At 37.1% G+C, this 18,097-nt stretch overlaps 1 long non-coding RNA gene across 1 annotated transcript in view; it reads right to left on the reverse strand.

Moving 5' to 3' along the window:
- LOC147576803 (uncharacterized) overlaps positions 1–12,338 on the reverse strand; it is a 155,885-nt gene extending 143,547 nt beyond the window's left edge. Inside the window, exon 1 of the long non-coding RNA XR_015241149.1 lies at positions 12,220–12,338. This is a non-coding gene — a long non-coding RNA (uncharacterized LOC147576803). The remainder of the gene's footprint in view (positions 1–12,219) is intronic.
- Between the last annotated feature and the right edge of the window lie 5,759 nt (positions 12,339–18,097).

The raw sequence follows: 18,097 nt of genomic DNA on the forward strand, positions 1-18,097 counted from the left end.
GTCTGGGAACCACAGTTTGAGAACTACTGCCCTAAAACAAAGAAAAAAAAAATTACTCATCCTTGTATATCCAAACACTAGTATGCTATATTTTAAAATTAGTGAATGAACATAGTGATGGTAATTAACACTTACTGAGCACTTACCTAGTACTTACTACACCCTTTGCCATAGGTCATTTAATTCTCTTAAGAATCCTCCTAGGTAAGTACTTTCAGTACCCCTATTTACAGATGGAGAAACTGAAGATAGAAGAAGTCAAGTAAGTAGCCTGAAGTCACAAAGATAGTGAAAGATACAGCTGACTTTTGGGCTGGGCAGTCCGACTCTGGAGTACAGTGTTGGCCTCTGCTCTTCATAAACATCTCTTACAGAGAAATTGTTATACAGTGACAAGAGAACAGGCCTTGAAGTCAGAATTGCAGCAGAACCTAAACTTCACAACCCGTTTGCAAACTATAGATAACAGATTAGTATCTTTTAACTGTTGTGCCCTTATAAATCAAATGGGTATCATATCTTGGCAGGAAGGTTCGAAAATAAAAATCAAATAATGTAAGTAAAACACTTAGATGAAAGCCTAGCGTGTGTGGTGGTCCACAAATGGTAACCATCCCCTGCTCACAGCAGCTGTAACTGCAGACACATCAAGAATTAACTTCCCAAGTCTACTATCCACCCATCCAATCATATGTTAAGTATTTATTATGAAACCAACATGGGGTTGTTTTCCAAGAGCTATAGATCTGTATCTATAGATCTAAACAACAGGATCATTCTATGAGCACTACAAATGAAGTGGATTCAGGTGGAGACCAGACAACTGCAAAGGGTAGAGGCCCTGCTTACCAAATGGGGTTGGGCATTTTCTCCTGAGCAGCCCTCCCAGCAGCCCTTTGGCCTGTTCATTCCAAGTACCAGCTCATCACCTATGTATTCAGTTGTTCAGGACAAATGCCTTTGTGAACTTTGATATTGCCAATGAACAAGCAATGTAGCCTACTTAATAGTTGCTTCAACCTTCGAAGTGGTAAATCCATTTGTTTAAGGAGTTTTTACTTGCCTCCTTTGGCTGTAGTAAATTTGCCATATGGTACACTGCAGATGTAGTGCTACCCGGTGATTCACGTCTGCAGATATATGGGGAGATTTCCATAGCAACAGGCCACCAGAAAAATGAGACAATAAAAAGTCACTGTTATATAACAGGATTTTTTTATTTTGTTTTTGTTTTTATGCTGTGAGGGCAATTGGTTTGCGTTTCTGATGGATTTAAATGAGGTGATACACTGAATTAATAATTACATTAATAAATTTCTCCTGTATGTTATGCCACAGAAAACATACATTATGTTGCACACCTGAAACTAAAATAATGTTATATATCAATTATATCTCCATTAAAAAAGAGGAACACAAACACTTAACAACAACTGAACCAATTAATGAAATTTCAAATTCCAATCTCCTTATCTTTCCTAATCATAAGTCAGAAATGTACTGCATAAGTCAATCAATAAAGGGCATGAAACATGTAATTTGATGTAGAATAATATCCTACTAATATTTATTTATTATTTATAGGGATATACGAAGTCCCTATTATAAGCCAGCCACTGAGATGAACAACGGTCTTTATGAAGCTCCAAGTCTAGTAGGAAAAAGAAACACCAGCAGGTACATTCAATACATTATAATTGATAGTGTGGTATCAGCAACAGCAGGAGTGTCTTTATTGATAACACAAGAGGTTAGTTTCTTGAATCAACCTTCACTGCTAAAGCAACCTAAAAATCCTGGATAAGATATTAAAAATAAATTTGAAGGAGCACCTGGGTGGCTCAGTTGGTTAAGCGTCTGACTTCAGCTCAGGTCATGATTTTGCTGTTTGAGCCCCATGTTGGACTCTGTGCTGACAGCTCAGACCTGGAGTCTACTTCAGATTCTGTGTCTTTCTCTCTCTCCCTCTGCCCTTCCCCTATTTGCACTCTGGTTCTCTATATCAAAAATAAATAAACATGAAAAAATAAAAATAAATTTGAATACATTTATTTGAATAAATAATCAATATTTATTTATTTATTTATTCAAATATTAATTTGAATAAATAAATTTGAATAAATTCTTAGTTTGAAGAACTAAGTAGAGCTCTGTGGCTGGAATTCACTCTGAGGACAACTGCCAAACTATATGAACTTGAGTTCTGGCTTTCATAGACTCAAGGAATGAAAAAGACAGGAAACAAAGCCCAAGTACTGCCAAAAACAGGGAGCCAAATGGATTTCTCTGGTAAAGCTAGGGCCCATAAAAGTATAAGGACTTCTTCGGGATAAGGATGATCTAGCACCATATCCAAAACCAATAAAATCTCTTTCAGTGGACTGAAAGGTTTTTGTCTTGAACCTTGACCCTGAATCTCAAATGAAAAATGACCAAGAATTGACAACCATAACATAGCCTTTACCCAAGTTTTTGATATGTAATTTCAACTTCTGATTCAAAAGAAACCCAGTCACAGATTTAGAGTGGTCCAGCATTTGGCCAGTCACCTCTGTAGTATTCACTTTCATCTCAGGCCTCAAATAATTCTCCTCAAATTAAACCTCCAAGGAAAATAAGCTCGTGAAAAAGAAAATAAAAATAAAAACTAGATTCACAAGGAAACAAAGTACCATTAATAAGTACTGTAAACAACATATAACAGATCCAGTCTTAAAAAAAAAAAATCACAGTAAGTGATCACATATAGATTTCAAGTAACAGTGCTTAAACTAAATAATATGCTTAGAGAAATAAAACACGTTGAAAATGTCTAGAGAGGAGGAACTAAAATCAACAAGATTGAAAATAGCTTAAAATTGAACAGGCATGTTGAGCCAAACATTAGAGTGAAAAGAATAGGGAATTCATAAAGTAGAAGATGGATCTGAAGAAATTATCTCAAACCAGTATGGAGAAATGACATGGAATATATAAAAGAGGAGCAAAAAGACACAGATAACTGGAGTAAGAACATCTAACACATCTCAGAGTTCCAAGAGAAGAAAAGGGATGGACATTAGCAAAACTGAACTGAAATTCTGCTGACAATTTTGTAGTACAAATAAGAAACAAATCCCCACTTTTATGAAGCCAAATAAATCACAAGCAGGATAAACAAAAAGATCCTACATACATTACAGTGAAACACAGAACAATAAAGAAAAAGAGATCATCTTAAAAGCAGGCAGGCTTTTAAAGTAGTGATAAAAGGGGAGCCAATTTCTCAGGAGTAACAATACAAATCAGAATGATATATTCCATGTATTGAGAGAAAATAACTACAATCTAGATTTCTAAGCCCATTAGAAACATCTCTGAAAAACAAGAGTAGAATGAAGGCATTTTCAGACAAACAAAAACAGAAAGCCTTTACCAGCAATAGCCCGACACAAAAGAAATTCTTAAGGGTGTATTTAAAACAGAAGGGAGTTTCTCCCAGATAGAACTGCAAGAAGCAACTAAAGCAAAAGAAGTAGTAAATATGTGGCTAAATATCAACAAACACTGACTACATAATAAAATATTGGAGATTCAAAAAATAAAAGGTAGAAATATAGGATAATGATAGCATTAGGGCCCATGCTAATGACCTAATTTTAACTTAATCACTTATTTTAAGGCCCTATCTTCAAATATCCTCGTATTCTGAAGTACTGGGGGTTGGGGGCTTCAACATGAATTTTAGAGGGACAGAATTCAGTCCACGAGAGAGGCCTAGAAATCTCAGGAAGCAGTCCCGAGTGATCAAAAGCACAAGGGGTCTAGGAAAGAGGTCTGTGGAAATGGGGGTGGTGCAGGGAAGACCATTGGATGCATTTGCTATTAAGAGGTAATTGGCTCTTTCTTGGGAGAGTTTGAGAAGAAGCAATGATAGGTACATAATCTTTGAACAAACAAATAATGTAACGATGATTAATTCCAGGAAGCCAAAATATACAAGATAAACATAATAAACTGCATAGTGAAGGTATGAATTATACTTAGTCATAATAACAATGTGGTATAATGATTTAATGAAAACTCCTATAATCTAACTGTACTGAGAAGATGGACAAAGATATTGGAAAATTAGGTTGTGGCTCAAGAGAGAAGTGGTCCAAGACTTTCTATACTAGAAAGCCAAAAGAAGTTTAAGATGGAAAAATGGAGGAATAATATGTGCATGTTATTTAGAATCTCAAATGGGAGAAACAATCAAAAGATTTGAAAATGATATGCTTTAGGGATCAGGATTCAGTAGTTAGGGAGTGGCAGAAAAGGGAAATATGTGCATGTGTTACTTTGATAAAATAAATTTAATGTGGATGGTTAGAACAGTATTACATTGCTTTCTTCATTTCAGATTCTAAAATGCATGTTATAGAAAGTTTGAAAAATACAGAGGTGTTGAAAGAAAACACTCCACCGTTAACATGGTTATCTCACACATATAATGTACCTGTTGTTTTATAATCTCATTACTTAAAAGCATATGATGATTCACCTATGACAATCCTCTATGTTTTTTTTTTTTAAGTAAAACAAAAATGCAATGAGACCCAAAGTAAAGGCCACTAATTCTCCATGGAAAAAAGAGGAAGACTCCACAGAAGAAATGACATTGGAACTGGGTCTTAAAATATACTAACAAAATAACTGAGCTGTGACTATGGATCAGACAGTTGACTAAATGCTTTCCATGCACCATACCATTTAATTCTCATAATAAATCTGAAAGCTAGTTACTATGATCAATCTCAATTTAACATTGTTGGAATTAAGGCTTAGTGGAGTTTTTGTTCAAGGTCATTTGGCTGATATACAACAGTGCTAGAAGTTTAAATGCCATGACTACATGGTAAAGAGTGTCCTACATGTTGGTTTAGAGTAGACCAGATGCCCAGCTTCCCTGACTCCAAGGCCTATGTCTGTAACTTCTTCATCATACACATGAGTTGGTAGGTGAATAAAGTTGGAAGTACATTGAAGACAGAAGGAACCACATATTTATTAATTCAGAAGTATGAAGACTTAAGTCCTGGAACTAAGACATTTTTCTCCTGAGTATAAAATATAATAATGTTTGTACAAAGAGATTTGGTTAAAGAGGTTAATCAGGGCTGCAATTAAACAAACACCTGGATTAGCATGGACTTCCATTAACTGGTCTGCTCATCAAGAAGGGACAGCCATACCCTCAACCATCAGGGTGCAAGATGGTTTATGAAGGCACAGGATAAACATAACTCAGTTTTGACTTGGTATTAAATAATTTTGAACACTAATTTTAAATGAAAACAAAGCAAATACATCATGGAATAAAATGCAAAATGTATGACTTTTTAAGTCAAAGCTAAACACTTCTAAGATATATGTATTTTTTTTCTCTTTTGGAAGCCTCTTTTAATAAGCTGTCAGATCTCAAGGGTCCGAGTTGGATTCTCTCTCTCATTAGTAGTTTTTAGTGTAAAGTTTTTAAGAAGTACTCCATGGAAAATATGAATCTAATTGAGAAGAACATGATTGGTCAGATTGTTTTAAATGTTATTTACTCCTAAGGAAATATCATTACACATAACCATAATAATAAAATTTAATCATAGTTTTTTTTCTTTTATTGACCCCATACTGAAAATATATTCATCTGAACCAATAGTAGTGTTGATTTAGGAACAATGTCAGTGGGTGAGAAGCTCTGGTCTAAATTAGGAAACAAAAATCCCCAAGTTTATATTACTGCTGTATACTGACCTATCTCCAAAAATTTCTTAACACCCAGTTGGTCTTCCCACTACCAAAATAATTAGTTCACCTAGAGACAAGACTTATTTGCAGAACTTCAGACAAAACCCATCAGCAGATTGAATGTATCTCTTTTCAAACAAGTTCTAGCAACATGAAGAAACTGCTGTAAACTGCACCTTACAAAATGAAGAAATAGGTTGTCTGCTATAGTTAGCTTTCTAGAAACCCAGCAGCTTCTAAATACAGTGTGGTGTCCTAGGTTGGATCTTGAAATAGAAAAAGGAGTTCAGTGGAAAAACTGATGAAATTCAAACACAGTCTAGAGTTTAGGTAATATTAATTTACCAATGATAGTTTCTTAGTTATGACAAATGTGCCATGGTAATTTACAATTAGCATCAGAGACAATGAATGAGGAATATATGGGATTTTCCTGTACTATCTTTACAACATTCCTGTAAATCAAAATTATTTTGAAATAAAACATTAAAAATAGTTAAAATCATTGACTTCAACCTTATGAAAACAGAAATATTTGCTGATCTGATGCTAAATCACCAAAGAGGACTTAAAATTATTATAAAGTATGTTTAGATTTTCTAAAATTTTCTCCTTCTTACTTAGATATTCAGAATGCCTTATTCATTATTAATAACTGTTACATTTATTAGATATTTGATCTAGTTCCATCTGGATATTTTAAGGCAGGTATCCATTTTTAAAACCCTACTCAGGTTGGCAGTTAAAAATGTTTAAGATATATGATTATCTTCCATCTGTATTATAGGGATGTGGGTTTGCATCCCTCCCTGCTGGCATAAAACACCTAAGCATGTTAGGAAACTAAAGGTGAGAGAAGTATTTTCTTCCTGTGACTCTTTGTTTAGATTCAAAAGTTTCTACTTGTAAATCTTTCAAGGTCTGCACCACAGAATATTCACAGAGAATTCAGTCTGGTTAGTATCAAGCCTGGAGCCTCCTTGGGAACATAAAAGCAAGGCTCTTGGGAACATAAAAGCAAGGCTCTTTGAGGACTGTGTGATGCTAAATGGAACACCCTGAGTAATCCCTCTAAAGACCCCTCCACCTAAGACACCTTGCCTCAGCTTTTCTCCCTTATCTCTCTGGCTCTTTCAAGTAACTCTTGCTCCTTGATGTCCACAGATTCCCAGCTTTGGACACAACTTCTCTTTTGGAGAATTGACTGCTTCATCCGCATTTCTTGATCATGTCTTTCTATCATCCTTGAACTCAAATCTTCTAAGTTCTGTAAATTCTGCATGGTGACTGCACTCTCAAACCACCTGTTCTAATATGTTTGATGACGAATCGCAATGTTGTCAAATATATATACCACACGTCTCTTCACAGTTACTATACATGAGAAAGGCATTCAAGATGTTTCCTCAAATTCCAAGAGAAAAAGTCATTAATGGGTAAGAGAGCTCCAGGGCCTATAAGAAACAAAAAAGACTATTGCCCAAAGCAGGTATGAACAACAACAACAACAACAACAACAACACAACATTTTTGCCAGAACGAAGACACTGATCTTTCTGATTAGAAGCCTTTGAAAATAGCACTTTGTTATCTTTTTGAAATCTCAGGTTGCTCATCAATAAAATGGGATATTACCTATGGCACAGGACTATTTTGAAGATTAAAACTGTAGCATTGGGGCACCTGGGTGGCTTGGTTGGTTAGGCAACCAACTGTTGATTTTGGCTCAGGTCATGATCTCATGAAATTGAGCCCCCTGTCAGGCTGTCTATGCTGACAGCAAGGAGCCTGCTTGGGATTCTCTCTCTCCTCTCTCTGCCCCTCTTCGGCTGGCTCTCTTTATTTCTGTCTCTCTCAAAATAAATAAATTAATATTAAAACAAAACATGTGGCATTTAGTGGTACTTTTACAGGCAATAAGTAGTACTCAGTGAATGGTAGTTATTTTTCATGATTTTTATCGTTATGTCTGGATGATATTTCAAAATATTAACAGATTTATTTTTCAGTCAAGCTTGCTGCCCTGTAACTTATTCATTGACATGTGGTCCATGTCATCCACTGATTCAGGGGAGGGAAGTTCTAATAAACTTATAGAAAAGTACTTTGAGTTTCTGAAGTTCAAGTCCTATACAAACATCGAACACAGAAAACAGTCTCAGAGATCTGCATCCCACCATAGAAACTAGATAGCATCCTGACACAGGAATGGAGGGAAAACTTTAAGGAAAAGCTAGAGTAAAAGTGGGGCCCTTAATAAGGAGGAATTTTTATGCTGCCTTCTGGACATGGTCCAAGCGAGGGAGAAAGAACCATAGGAATCACAAACAGATGCAGACCAATTTTCTCAATGGTGGGCCACAAAAAGCTCTTTAAGTGCAAAACTGAAAGAAGAAATCGAGACAGCTAAGGCAGGCTGTGGAGAGAAATATGGTAAGGAGGAAGTAGCCCACACAGAGAATTCTGGATAGGCAGTAACAAGGGTAAGACAATACTGGTAGATCTCAGTGACTCCAAGCAGTCACTGGGATTACAGCCTGGTGACAAAGGGGTAGAGTGAGGAAAAACAAAAGACTAGTGATAATAAAAGGACATCAGAGCCCACAAGTCCCTGTGATCAGATTGAGGAACTTAGACTTTAGAAGGATAGAAGCTACAGAGTGGCAGTACTTGAATAACATATTTTAGAGGATCATTCTGACTACTCTGTAGGAAGACACTGGAAAAGGGCAAGAACGAAAGCAGGGAAACTGAGAAGTCAATGAAACCATCCAAATAAAAGACTTATTTGGGGCAATGGGAATAAAGGTAACTGAACATATTTTCTGTATATTTTGGAGACTGTGTTAGCCTGAATAATCCAGCCCACACCCCTAGATGTTCATACCCTAATCTCTAGAATTTGGGAATATGTTGTGGTACATGGCAAAAGAGACTTTGTAGATGTAATTCAGGTTATGTACCTTAAAATGAGGACATTACCTTGTATTATCCATGGAGGTCCGATCTACTCTATTCACATTAATGCTTAAAAGGAGAATTCTTAAAACGCTGTCCAGCTAGAAATAGAAGAGGACTTTAGAGACATGTGGTATAAGGAGACGTCAGATATTCAAAGTGTGAGAATGATTTGACAGGCCATGCTGCCTCCTGAACAGAGTATGGGCTGTGCCTAAACTGATGGGTTTAATGCAGCTCGCAGAGTTCCAAGGTACCCTAATGTGGGCAGGTGCAGCAGAATGTCTCCTGTGTACCCAACAGAGTCTCAGAGATGGTAAAGGATGAGAGATAACACCACAGGGTTTTTTTTTTTAATTCCCAGATGGCTTAAGAATATCAGAAGGATCTATAGACAGGAATAGAAGCTGGGTTGAAAGAGTGATGAATCCTAAAGGCCACCCACCTACACCCCATTGCCTTGTCACCATGTGATAACACAGACACAACCCTGGGAAAAGAGTCGGGGGAGATTTCAAATGGACTTGCAGGAACTGAAACTTGAAATAGAAATGTGATTTAGATGCAGAAGAATAAAATAAAGGTATGTTTTTTTGAATATGTATGTTTCTAGCCTGCCATTGATACTCTTGTCATTAAACTACTGCCATCATCACCGCTGTCACCATCAGTCTTTATTATCATCATCATATAACACTGAGAGGTAAAGTAGGAGTCCAAAGAGTGAAACAGGGCAAGAGGAGGTGAAGATGCATGGTAGAAAGGGAAAGCTATGGTAGTCCATTTCATTCTCTGTCTGGCATACTGCCAGCAGACGAGGAGGCCAGGGGAAGTTCACTAGGTTGTTCTTGCTCAAAGGGCAAGTGCTGGACAATAACACTGCAGAGACTCATCCTGTGCACATGGGCATGGGCTCCATGCTCTAACTTCCTCATTTACTCTTTTGCTATCCAGTGATTGCTTATTCATTTTCTTTTTCTCTATTTTTTCCCCAATTTATTCATCAGCTTTTCTGATTACTAAACAACATGCCTTAAATTTGGCACACTGACTTTGTGATGAATAATTATAAATGCACATATTTATTTTCTTTCTTAAACATTTTTAAAAGCTAATTCATCTACAACCTTCTGTTTGAACAGTACAATCACTTGAATGGATTTAGGAAAGAGCATGCTCTATAATAATCTTTAGTGATACATTTGAGATTTACTACCTTCATGAGAATTAATCTCTGATTCACCTTGAAAATACTCTGACAGATCTCTGCTCTTTTCCCTCTATGCCTATAAAGTTATGCTGTTCTCAAATTAACTTTGGTTATTATATTGTGTAGTTTATTAAATTTTTGGAACATTCCTACAAAAAATTTGTATTTGCTCATTCTCAAAATGAGGAAATAGAGGATTGGAAAGGTAAATAATGACACACACAGAACATTCTGGGAAAATCAGACAAACTCTTCCTAGTAGGTACCTCTGAGCTGTGGGAATAGTGGGAGGTGAGGATAAAGGTCATATTACCAACTTTCTCTATTGCTGGAATTTCTTTTTTACTGAAAACACATGTTAATTAGCAATTTAAATTTTTCAAAAAATAAAATTACCCTATAATCCTGACTTCCCTGTTTCTTAGCTTGATTTATATACACTGGAATAATTTGTGGCTATCTTCGTTTCCCTAATTAATTTTTGGCTTCTGTCAATTGAATGTTCAGTCCAGTTGATAATTCTTTTTAATTTTTTAAATATTTATTTTTTTTTATAAAGAGAGAGTGTGAGTGGGAGAGGTGCAGAGAGAGAGGGAGACATAGAATCTGAAGCAGGATCCAGGCTGTGAGCTGTCAGCACAGAGCCTGACGCAGGGCTCAAACCCACGAACTGTGAGATCATGACCTGAGCCAAAGTTGGACACTTATCCAGCTGAGGCACCCAGGCGCCCCCAGTTGATAATTCTTTGAACCTTTTCCCCCTGATTTTCCTTTGCTAGATTAGCCATCTGATATAGCTTATTTTTCAATAATTATTTAGTGAGGGATATTTACCCAACACCCACTGTGTGCTCAGCATTGTAATAGACATTGTGGAAGACACAGAATAGTGGTTAAAGTAGTAAAAAATAACATTGGATAATGTGTATCAAACACTTGTAGGCCAGAGAATATTTTAAGAGCTTTACACAAATTTATTTCCCATAGCAACAATCCAATGAAGTATATCATTATTCTCTCCTTTCTATAGACGAGGAAATTAAGTTTCAGAGAAATTAAAGAAATTCCCCAAGGTCAATCAGCTTGTAAGATATAGGTGGGATTTGAATGCAACCTGTTTGACTCCAGAGGTCAGCTTCTCAAGTGACTCTGCAAGGGGTTTACTGTAGAGCTGGCAAGACTCATACCCACACATATCAACGAGCCAAAAACTATCTCCAAAACAGTATTGAGCAAAGGTCACAGTTTATGCCATGAAAAATATTTGTTATATAAAAGGCATTCAGTTTAGGACTGTGGAATACACCAGATAAATAAATACAAAAGAGCATGGATCAGAGTTCAGTACTATGGGAATTCAGAGACCAGCAATGGATATTGTAGTTAAGGAAAACTTTGTGAGAAGGAGGTGGGTTTTAAAGCTGAGGCCAGAGCAAAATTTACAAAGGGGAGCCAGAAATGGTATAAGCAAAGATCTAGGGTCATAGTCTAGGCTGTTTCTCCAAAAGAGAAGAGATGGCTTTGCTTGCATGATGGGTACATACTGAGGAATGCTGAGAAACATATCTGGGAGAACAGGGGAAGTGTCTGTGACACTGGCACCTTGGAAGCTTGGCTCAGCAGATTTAATGCAGCATAGAAGCAGGAGTGATGGTAATAATAGTAATAACACATAGGCTTTACAGTTGGCCCTGTTCTTGCAAAGACATTGTCTCACCTAATGTGTTTGTGGAATATTAATCTGGTAAGAAATTGATTGGAAGAGAGAGGGCTTAAAGTCAGTGAAGCCCATTAGGACATTAGTATTAGCCAGAAGTACAATGAGGACAGTCTGAACTGGGGTCAGGATAATTAAAGGGAAATGGAGGATTTAATAGCTACTGAATGTCAACTGCACATCAGAGACTTTATATACACTCTCCAGTGTTCAGAACAATTCATTATAGATGGTGTTCTTGCATGAGGTCAAGGCCTGGTTCAAACACTAATTGTGTGACATTAGTCAAGTTATACAAATTCTCATTGTCTCGTGTTTGCAACAAAATACTTATTGAGCACCTACTATAATGCTAAACAGTGGAATAGGTCTCTGGGGTAGAGTGGTGAGCTAAACAATCCCTGTGCTTATGAAACTCTCAGTCTATGAGGATAACTGATATCAATATATAAATGCAGCAGTTTCCTATTGCTGCCATAACAAATGACCACAATGAGTCAGTTTAGTGGCTTAAAACAAAACAAACAAAAACAATAAATAAAAGACCTGAAAAAAGTTTGTTACTCACTGTTCTGTAGTTCAGAAAGCTAGGCTGCTTCAGTTGGTGTCTCTGCTCCTGGTTTCACAAACCCCAAATTAAGGCATCAGCCAGCTGGGCTTTTACTGGAAGGCTTTGCTTCCCGCTCATTTGATTGTTGGCAGGATATAGTTTCCTGTGGCTGTAGGACTAAGGCCCATTTCTTTGCTGGCTGTTAACTGGGGGCCTGCCTTAAATTTTCAAGTCTCTCTCCAGCCTTACAAACAAGGCCCTCTGACAGAGAGCGAGCAACAATTCACCACATCATTCTCAAGCTTGGGATCACTGACCTCTCTTTATACCTCGTCTCTTTGAAGCCCTTTTCTTCTTCCAGCTGGAAACAATTCTCTTCTTTAAGAACTCATGTGATTAGATTGGATCTACCTGGGTAATTGCAGCTATTCTCCCTATGACTTTAAGGTCAGTAAGTTTGATTATATCTTCAAATTCCTCTTTGCCATGTAACATAACGTATTCACAAATTGCAGACATTTGGATATAGGTATCTTTGTGTGAGGACATTATTCAGCCTACTACAACCTTCAAAATATATCTCAAATATATTCCATTCTATCTCCACTGCCCAAATCAGTCTTTCATGTGCACTGTTCCCATGGTCTTCTAACCAGTTTCTCTGCTTTTGTGCTTGACTCATTCCAGTCCCTTCCCACAGATCTTCCCTTCAAACTAAGTATCAATTTGTAACAATAGAAAAAGCATAGCACTTACGAGGTACTAGGCAGTATTCTAAAAACCATAAATACAGTGATGCATTTAATTTTACCAAGAATTTTATGATGCAAACAATATTATTACTTCCTGGGATCAGGATTATTACTTTCTGTGGGATCAGAGTGATCTTCTAAAATTGGTTACTCAAGTCATGTCACTCTATAGCTTCTGTTGTTCAGTTGTGAGCTTAAAGAGATTTTTGTTGATCACTCATTGGAAAACTGGTCCTCTAGCTGTTCCTTATGGAACACTTCTTCCCTTCATACTAAGTATCAATTTGTAACAATAGAAAAAGCATAGCAATTACAAGGTACTAGGCAGTATTCTAAAAACCATAAATACAGTGATGCATTTAATTTTACCAAGAATTTTATGATGCAAACAATATTATTACTTCCATTTTACAGGTGAAGAAACTGAAGCACAAAGAGGTTAACTAACTTGTCCAAGTTAATAGCCAATAGGTAAAAGAACTTCAAGGGGTCCAGCTCCACAGTGTATAACTCTTAATGTGTAACATTGCTGGGGTGTCTAGATGACTCAGTCAGTTAAGCATTGGACTCTTGATTTCTGCTCAGGTCATGATCTTATGGTTCATGAGATCAAGCCCCATGTCAGGCTCTGTGCTGACAGCATGGGGCCTGCTTGAGATTCTCTCTCTCCCCCTCTCTCTGCCCCTCCCCTGCTTGCTCACTCTCTCTCTCAACATAAATAAACATTAAAAATATGTAACATTGCTATTATCTATGCGTAATAAGAGATTTACCTGTCAGCTTATTATAGTAAGCAAAATAATTTCCTTCCAAAGAAGTCCATATCCTAACACTCAAATCTGTCAATATGTTACATTACATGGCAAAATTGATTTTGCAGAGGCAATTGCATTTTTTTCTTAGCTGGCATTAAGATGTGAAGAGTATTCTGGATGGACTCAATCTAATTATATAAGGCCTTTCAAAGCAGAGAATTGTATCCAGCTGGAAGCAGAGGTATACAGTACAAGGGGAAAGCAGAGGGAGTCAAAGCACGAGGGAGCTCTGAAGCCACTACTGCTGAAGGGACCCTGCAGAAGGTATGAGAAGAAATGCTATCAATTTCTAGGATCAAAGACCAGCCCCCAATTGACAATCAGCAACAAAACTGAGACCTCAGTCCTATAACCACAAGGAACTGAACTCAACCAGCAGTCTTAATGAGCTTGGAAAAGGATTCACCCCCAGAACTTCCAGAAGGAAACTCATCCCTGCCAACATCTTGATTTTAGACTTGTGAGACTCTAGGCTATGAACAAACTCAGTCATACTGTGCCCAAACTTTGGACCTTCAGAACTGGGAGAATCGATGTTGTTTTAAACTGCTAAATTTGTGGTAGTTTATTATTATAGTAATAGAAAACTAATACAGAGGTGAACTAATCAGGGCTTAGTTATTATTAGAAGTAGGAGAAGTGAGTTATCAATAATAACAAAGGTTTTAGGGTTGAAAAACTTGACTATCCTCATTTATTGAGTCAGGGAAGGAATCAGAGCTGAAGAGTTAGGTTTTTAAGGGAGACCTGGGTAGCTCAGTCAGTTAAGTATTCAACTCTTCATCTCAGCTCAGGTCTTGATCTCAAGGTTTTGAGTTCAAGCCTCACACTGGGCTCCATGCTTGGTGTGGAGCTTATTAAAAAAGAAAGAAGAAGAAGAGTTAGTTTTTAACACATTAGGTTTTCAATATGTCATAATTGTCATTGGGTATATTGACTTAAGCTCAAAAGATAGGTTTTGGGTTTGGGACAAGCATTTGGGGAGTCATTGGCATGCAGCATCATTTTCTTCATCTAAAAAACTGATATTAATATTAATACTAATTATGGTCATGGGTTGTTATGAGAAGCAAATGGCATAACGTATATAAAATAACAGAACAGTGCCTAGAATTTGATAGGTGCCCAATAAATGTTTGGTATTACATGATTTCCAGTTTCCTTATGAGGAAACTGATGCTCAATTTGAGAAACGTGTGCATGTGTCTGGCAAATAATGGAGCCAAGACTGAAACCCATATCTGCTGGCTCTGCAGTCTGTTCTTGGTCCTGTACCATAGAGGAGAGTAAGTCTTAATTCAACATGCAGAAAAAAATCTATGAATGCTTTTTTCTAGTTGTCAGGTTTTAGATTAGAAACATTAGAAACCATATATGATTAACTGAATTAAAGAAAGTAAAGCATTGGGTGCCTTGTAGAATCCTAGAAAAGCTGGAGAAATAGGCTAAAAGAATGGGCAGAAACCAAGGATGCCAAGCAGCGGAAGCAGCCAGAAGAACTACTAAGTGAGCCTACCAGTGTCAGCAGCTGGAATTAGGCCTTGTGGTTGGCACTGTCACCACTAAAGGCACTAAGTATTGGGCATGCTGACTGTCACCACGAATCTGGAACCTGGATGTTGTGACTAATATCTCTGAAACCTCTGGAATAAACTCCCTACTGTCTCTGATTTTGGCTTAGGGTGTATTACCAAAGATACTATTATGGGCTGAACTGTGTCTTCCCTGCCCCTAGTGTCATATATTGAAGTCCTAACCCCCAGTACCTTGGAATGTGATCATATTTTGACATAGGGTCTTCATAGAAACAATCAAATTAAAATGATATCATTAGGGTTGGCCCTAACCCAATATGACTGGTGTCCTTATAAGAAAGGAAATTTGGTCATAGGCATGTACAGAGGGAAGGCCATGTTCAGACATAGGAGAAGACACCTCCAAGCCAGGTGGAGAGGCCTGGAACAGATCCTTCATCCAGGGCACTCAGAAAAGAACCAACTCTGCCAACACCTTGATTTTGACCTTCCAGACTTCATAATTGTGAGAAAATAAATTACTATTGTTTAGGTTGCCTGGTCTGTGGTACTTTGGTAGGGCAGCTCTAGAAAACCAATACAGATACAAAAGACAGTCATCCAGTACATGGTCTGATGCTTGAATTTTCTCCATTGACGTCGGGACATCTACTCTTCTCCACATTAGATTTAGGTCCAGGATACTAAATATAGCTTTTAACATGCACTTTTCCTTCAACAAGTCTTACATTTTCCACATAATCTACAGCCATGATAATGCGGAGAAAGCTTATATGGTAATGCAATTTCCATTACAAAAGTACTGATAAAATCCTTCACACTGACTTTTTTTGAAAGACTTGAACCTTTCAGACAAATTATCCTTTGAAAATCCCATTTAAAACCAATTTTGGGTGTTGCACAGATAATTGTACAATTAGATAATTAAACTCAATATATTTCTCTTTAATCTGTCCTTTCTCTGGCACTCCCTTTTCCAACAAATGAAAATTCTTTCCACCTGGCTTCTTAGTCCAGAAACCTGTGAGATATTTTTGACTACTGTCTCATTCAAATTCTTCAGTTAATCACCATCTGCTGTTGACTCAACTATCTAAAATAGTTGTCTGCCCCATCCACTTTATCGTCCTTTCTGCTCCTACCTTAGGCCACTGAAAAAAATCCTAATTGTCCGTTTTCACTACTGACTGCATTCCTCCAATCTCTTATCTCTGTATTCTAGCTAAAGTGTTTCTTCTATATTGCAAACTCAGCTCTGGCAAGTATTTAAATCCTTCACTGACTTTTCATGGTCCTCTAGAGCTCTGAAACTTCTTTGTCTGATGTATTCAGTTCCTGAGTATCTGGTCTTTGCTTGCCTTTGAGGTTTTACCTCTACTTTCTCCCCCAATCCCACTCTTAGTTCCTATTACACTACCAGTCTCTATTTTTGTGCTGTCTCTGGCCCTTTGTACTCAGAATCCCCTCTGCCTAAAACCTTTTTCCCCTCTTCCCAAAATTCCTCTTTTAACTACTTAAAGTTTCTATTTAGATATCAGATCTCTGTGCCTCATTTACTAGATGTGTCATTATAAAAATACCTAATGGGTACTTTATCTTCTTCATCAACAAAATGGGTATAAAATGGAATCCTCTTCATTGAGACATTGTATGGAATAAGAGGGTTAAGTTTTATGAAATGACCACTGCAAGCACTCAGTAAATGGCTGCTGTTGCAATTCTTTTCATTATTCTCTTTTAGCAAGATTTCCTTGATCACTTCACGCCTGAACTCAAAACTGACCTTGGAATGCCTCGTGTATACTTCCATTGGACCACACATTTCCCCCATATGAGCACATATACCTTGTTTAAAGTACTGTATGGCTTAGCCGTGAGCTCCATGAAGGCACATTTGTATCTTTAATGCCAAGCATAATGTGGATACCTAATACATTTTTCTTGAAGGAATGAGATTTTTCTGTTGTCAGTTCTTCCAATAGAGGTATCAAGGTTGACCTAGAATTTGCTTTGGCAGGCATGAATTAAAGCTCGGTAATATCCCTCTGATTATCTACACCTGCATCAGTCACAAGTATTTAGCAGAAAATTAAAGGCATAAGTTAGTGCCAGGAAGAGAGGGCCAAAGTAAACTAATGTTTACTGAGGGTCAAAATGATGCTAGCCAATGGTTATGACTCAAGCTTTATAACAACTAAATGAGTCAGGCATTATTCCTCCAATTTTATAGATGATCCAACTGACGACTAAGTAAATGAAGACTTTTGTTCCAGATCATACAGATAATGTTAATACTTACCACCAAACTAATTTTTGACTAAAGCTTTTGCACTTCCCATCTTACTAGGTTAAATAGTCATTCCCCACAGGGGAAAGCAGTGATGAAAATATAGAATATTAAGCACATATATAAAGATATTTGAAGATCTTCCTGGCATCTAAGATTACAAATCAATAGTTTTTACCTTTTTTGAATTAATCTTTCCACAAATTACCTACTCTTAAACAATCAGTGTTTGGCACTTAGCAAGCTATCAGTAAATACTTGGTGAATAGTCCACGTGTAAATGTTGCTTAATACCTTGTGATATGTGTCCAGCACTTCCCAGTGAATTCAATATAGGAAGCAATGCTTGTGCTCATTTTATGCAGCAACTGGACTCAGGAATCAGTAGCTACTTATTAACAACAATCATCTTTCACCCTCAAATTCAAACCGATGTTAGATCTTTCTTCAACTGGTGAAGATGTGACTCTGGGTGATCTGACTTTTTCTGTAGAGATGAAAATATCT

Source organism: Puma concolor, chromosome D1, assembly GCF_028749965.1.
Source record: "Puma concolor isolate L17-30 chromosome D1, mPumCon1.1.hap2, whole genome shotgun sequence".
Classification (NCBI taxonomy): Eukaryota; Metazoa; Chordata; class Mammalia; order Carnivora; family Felidae; genus Puma; species Puma concolor.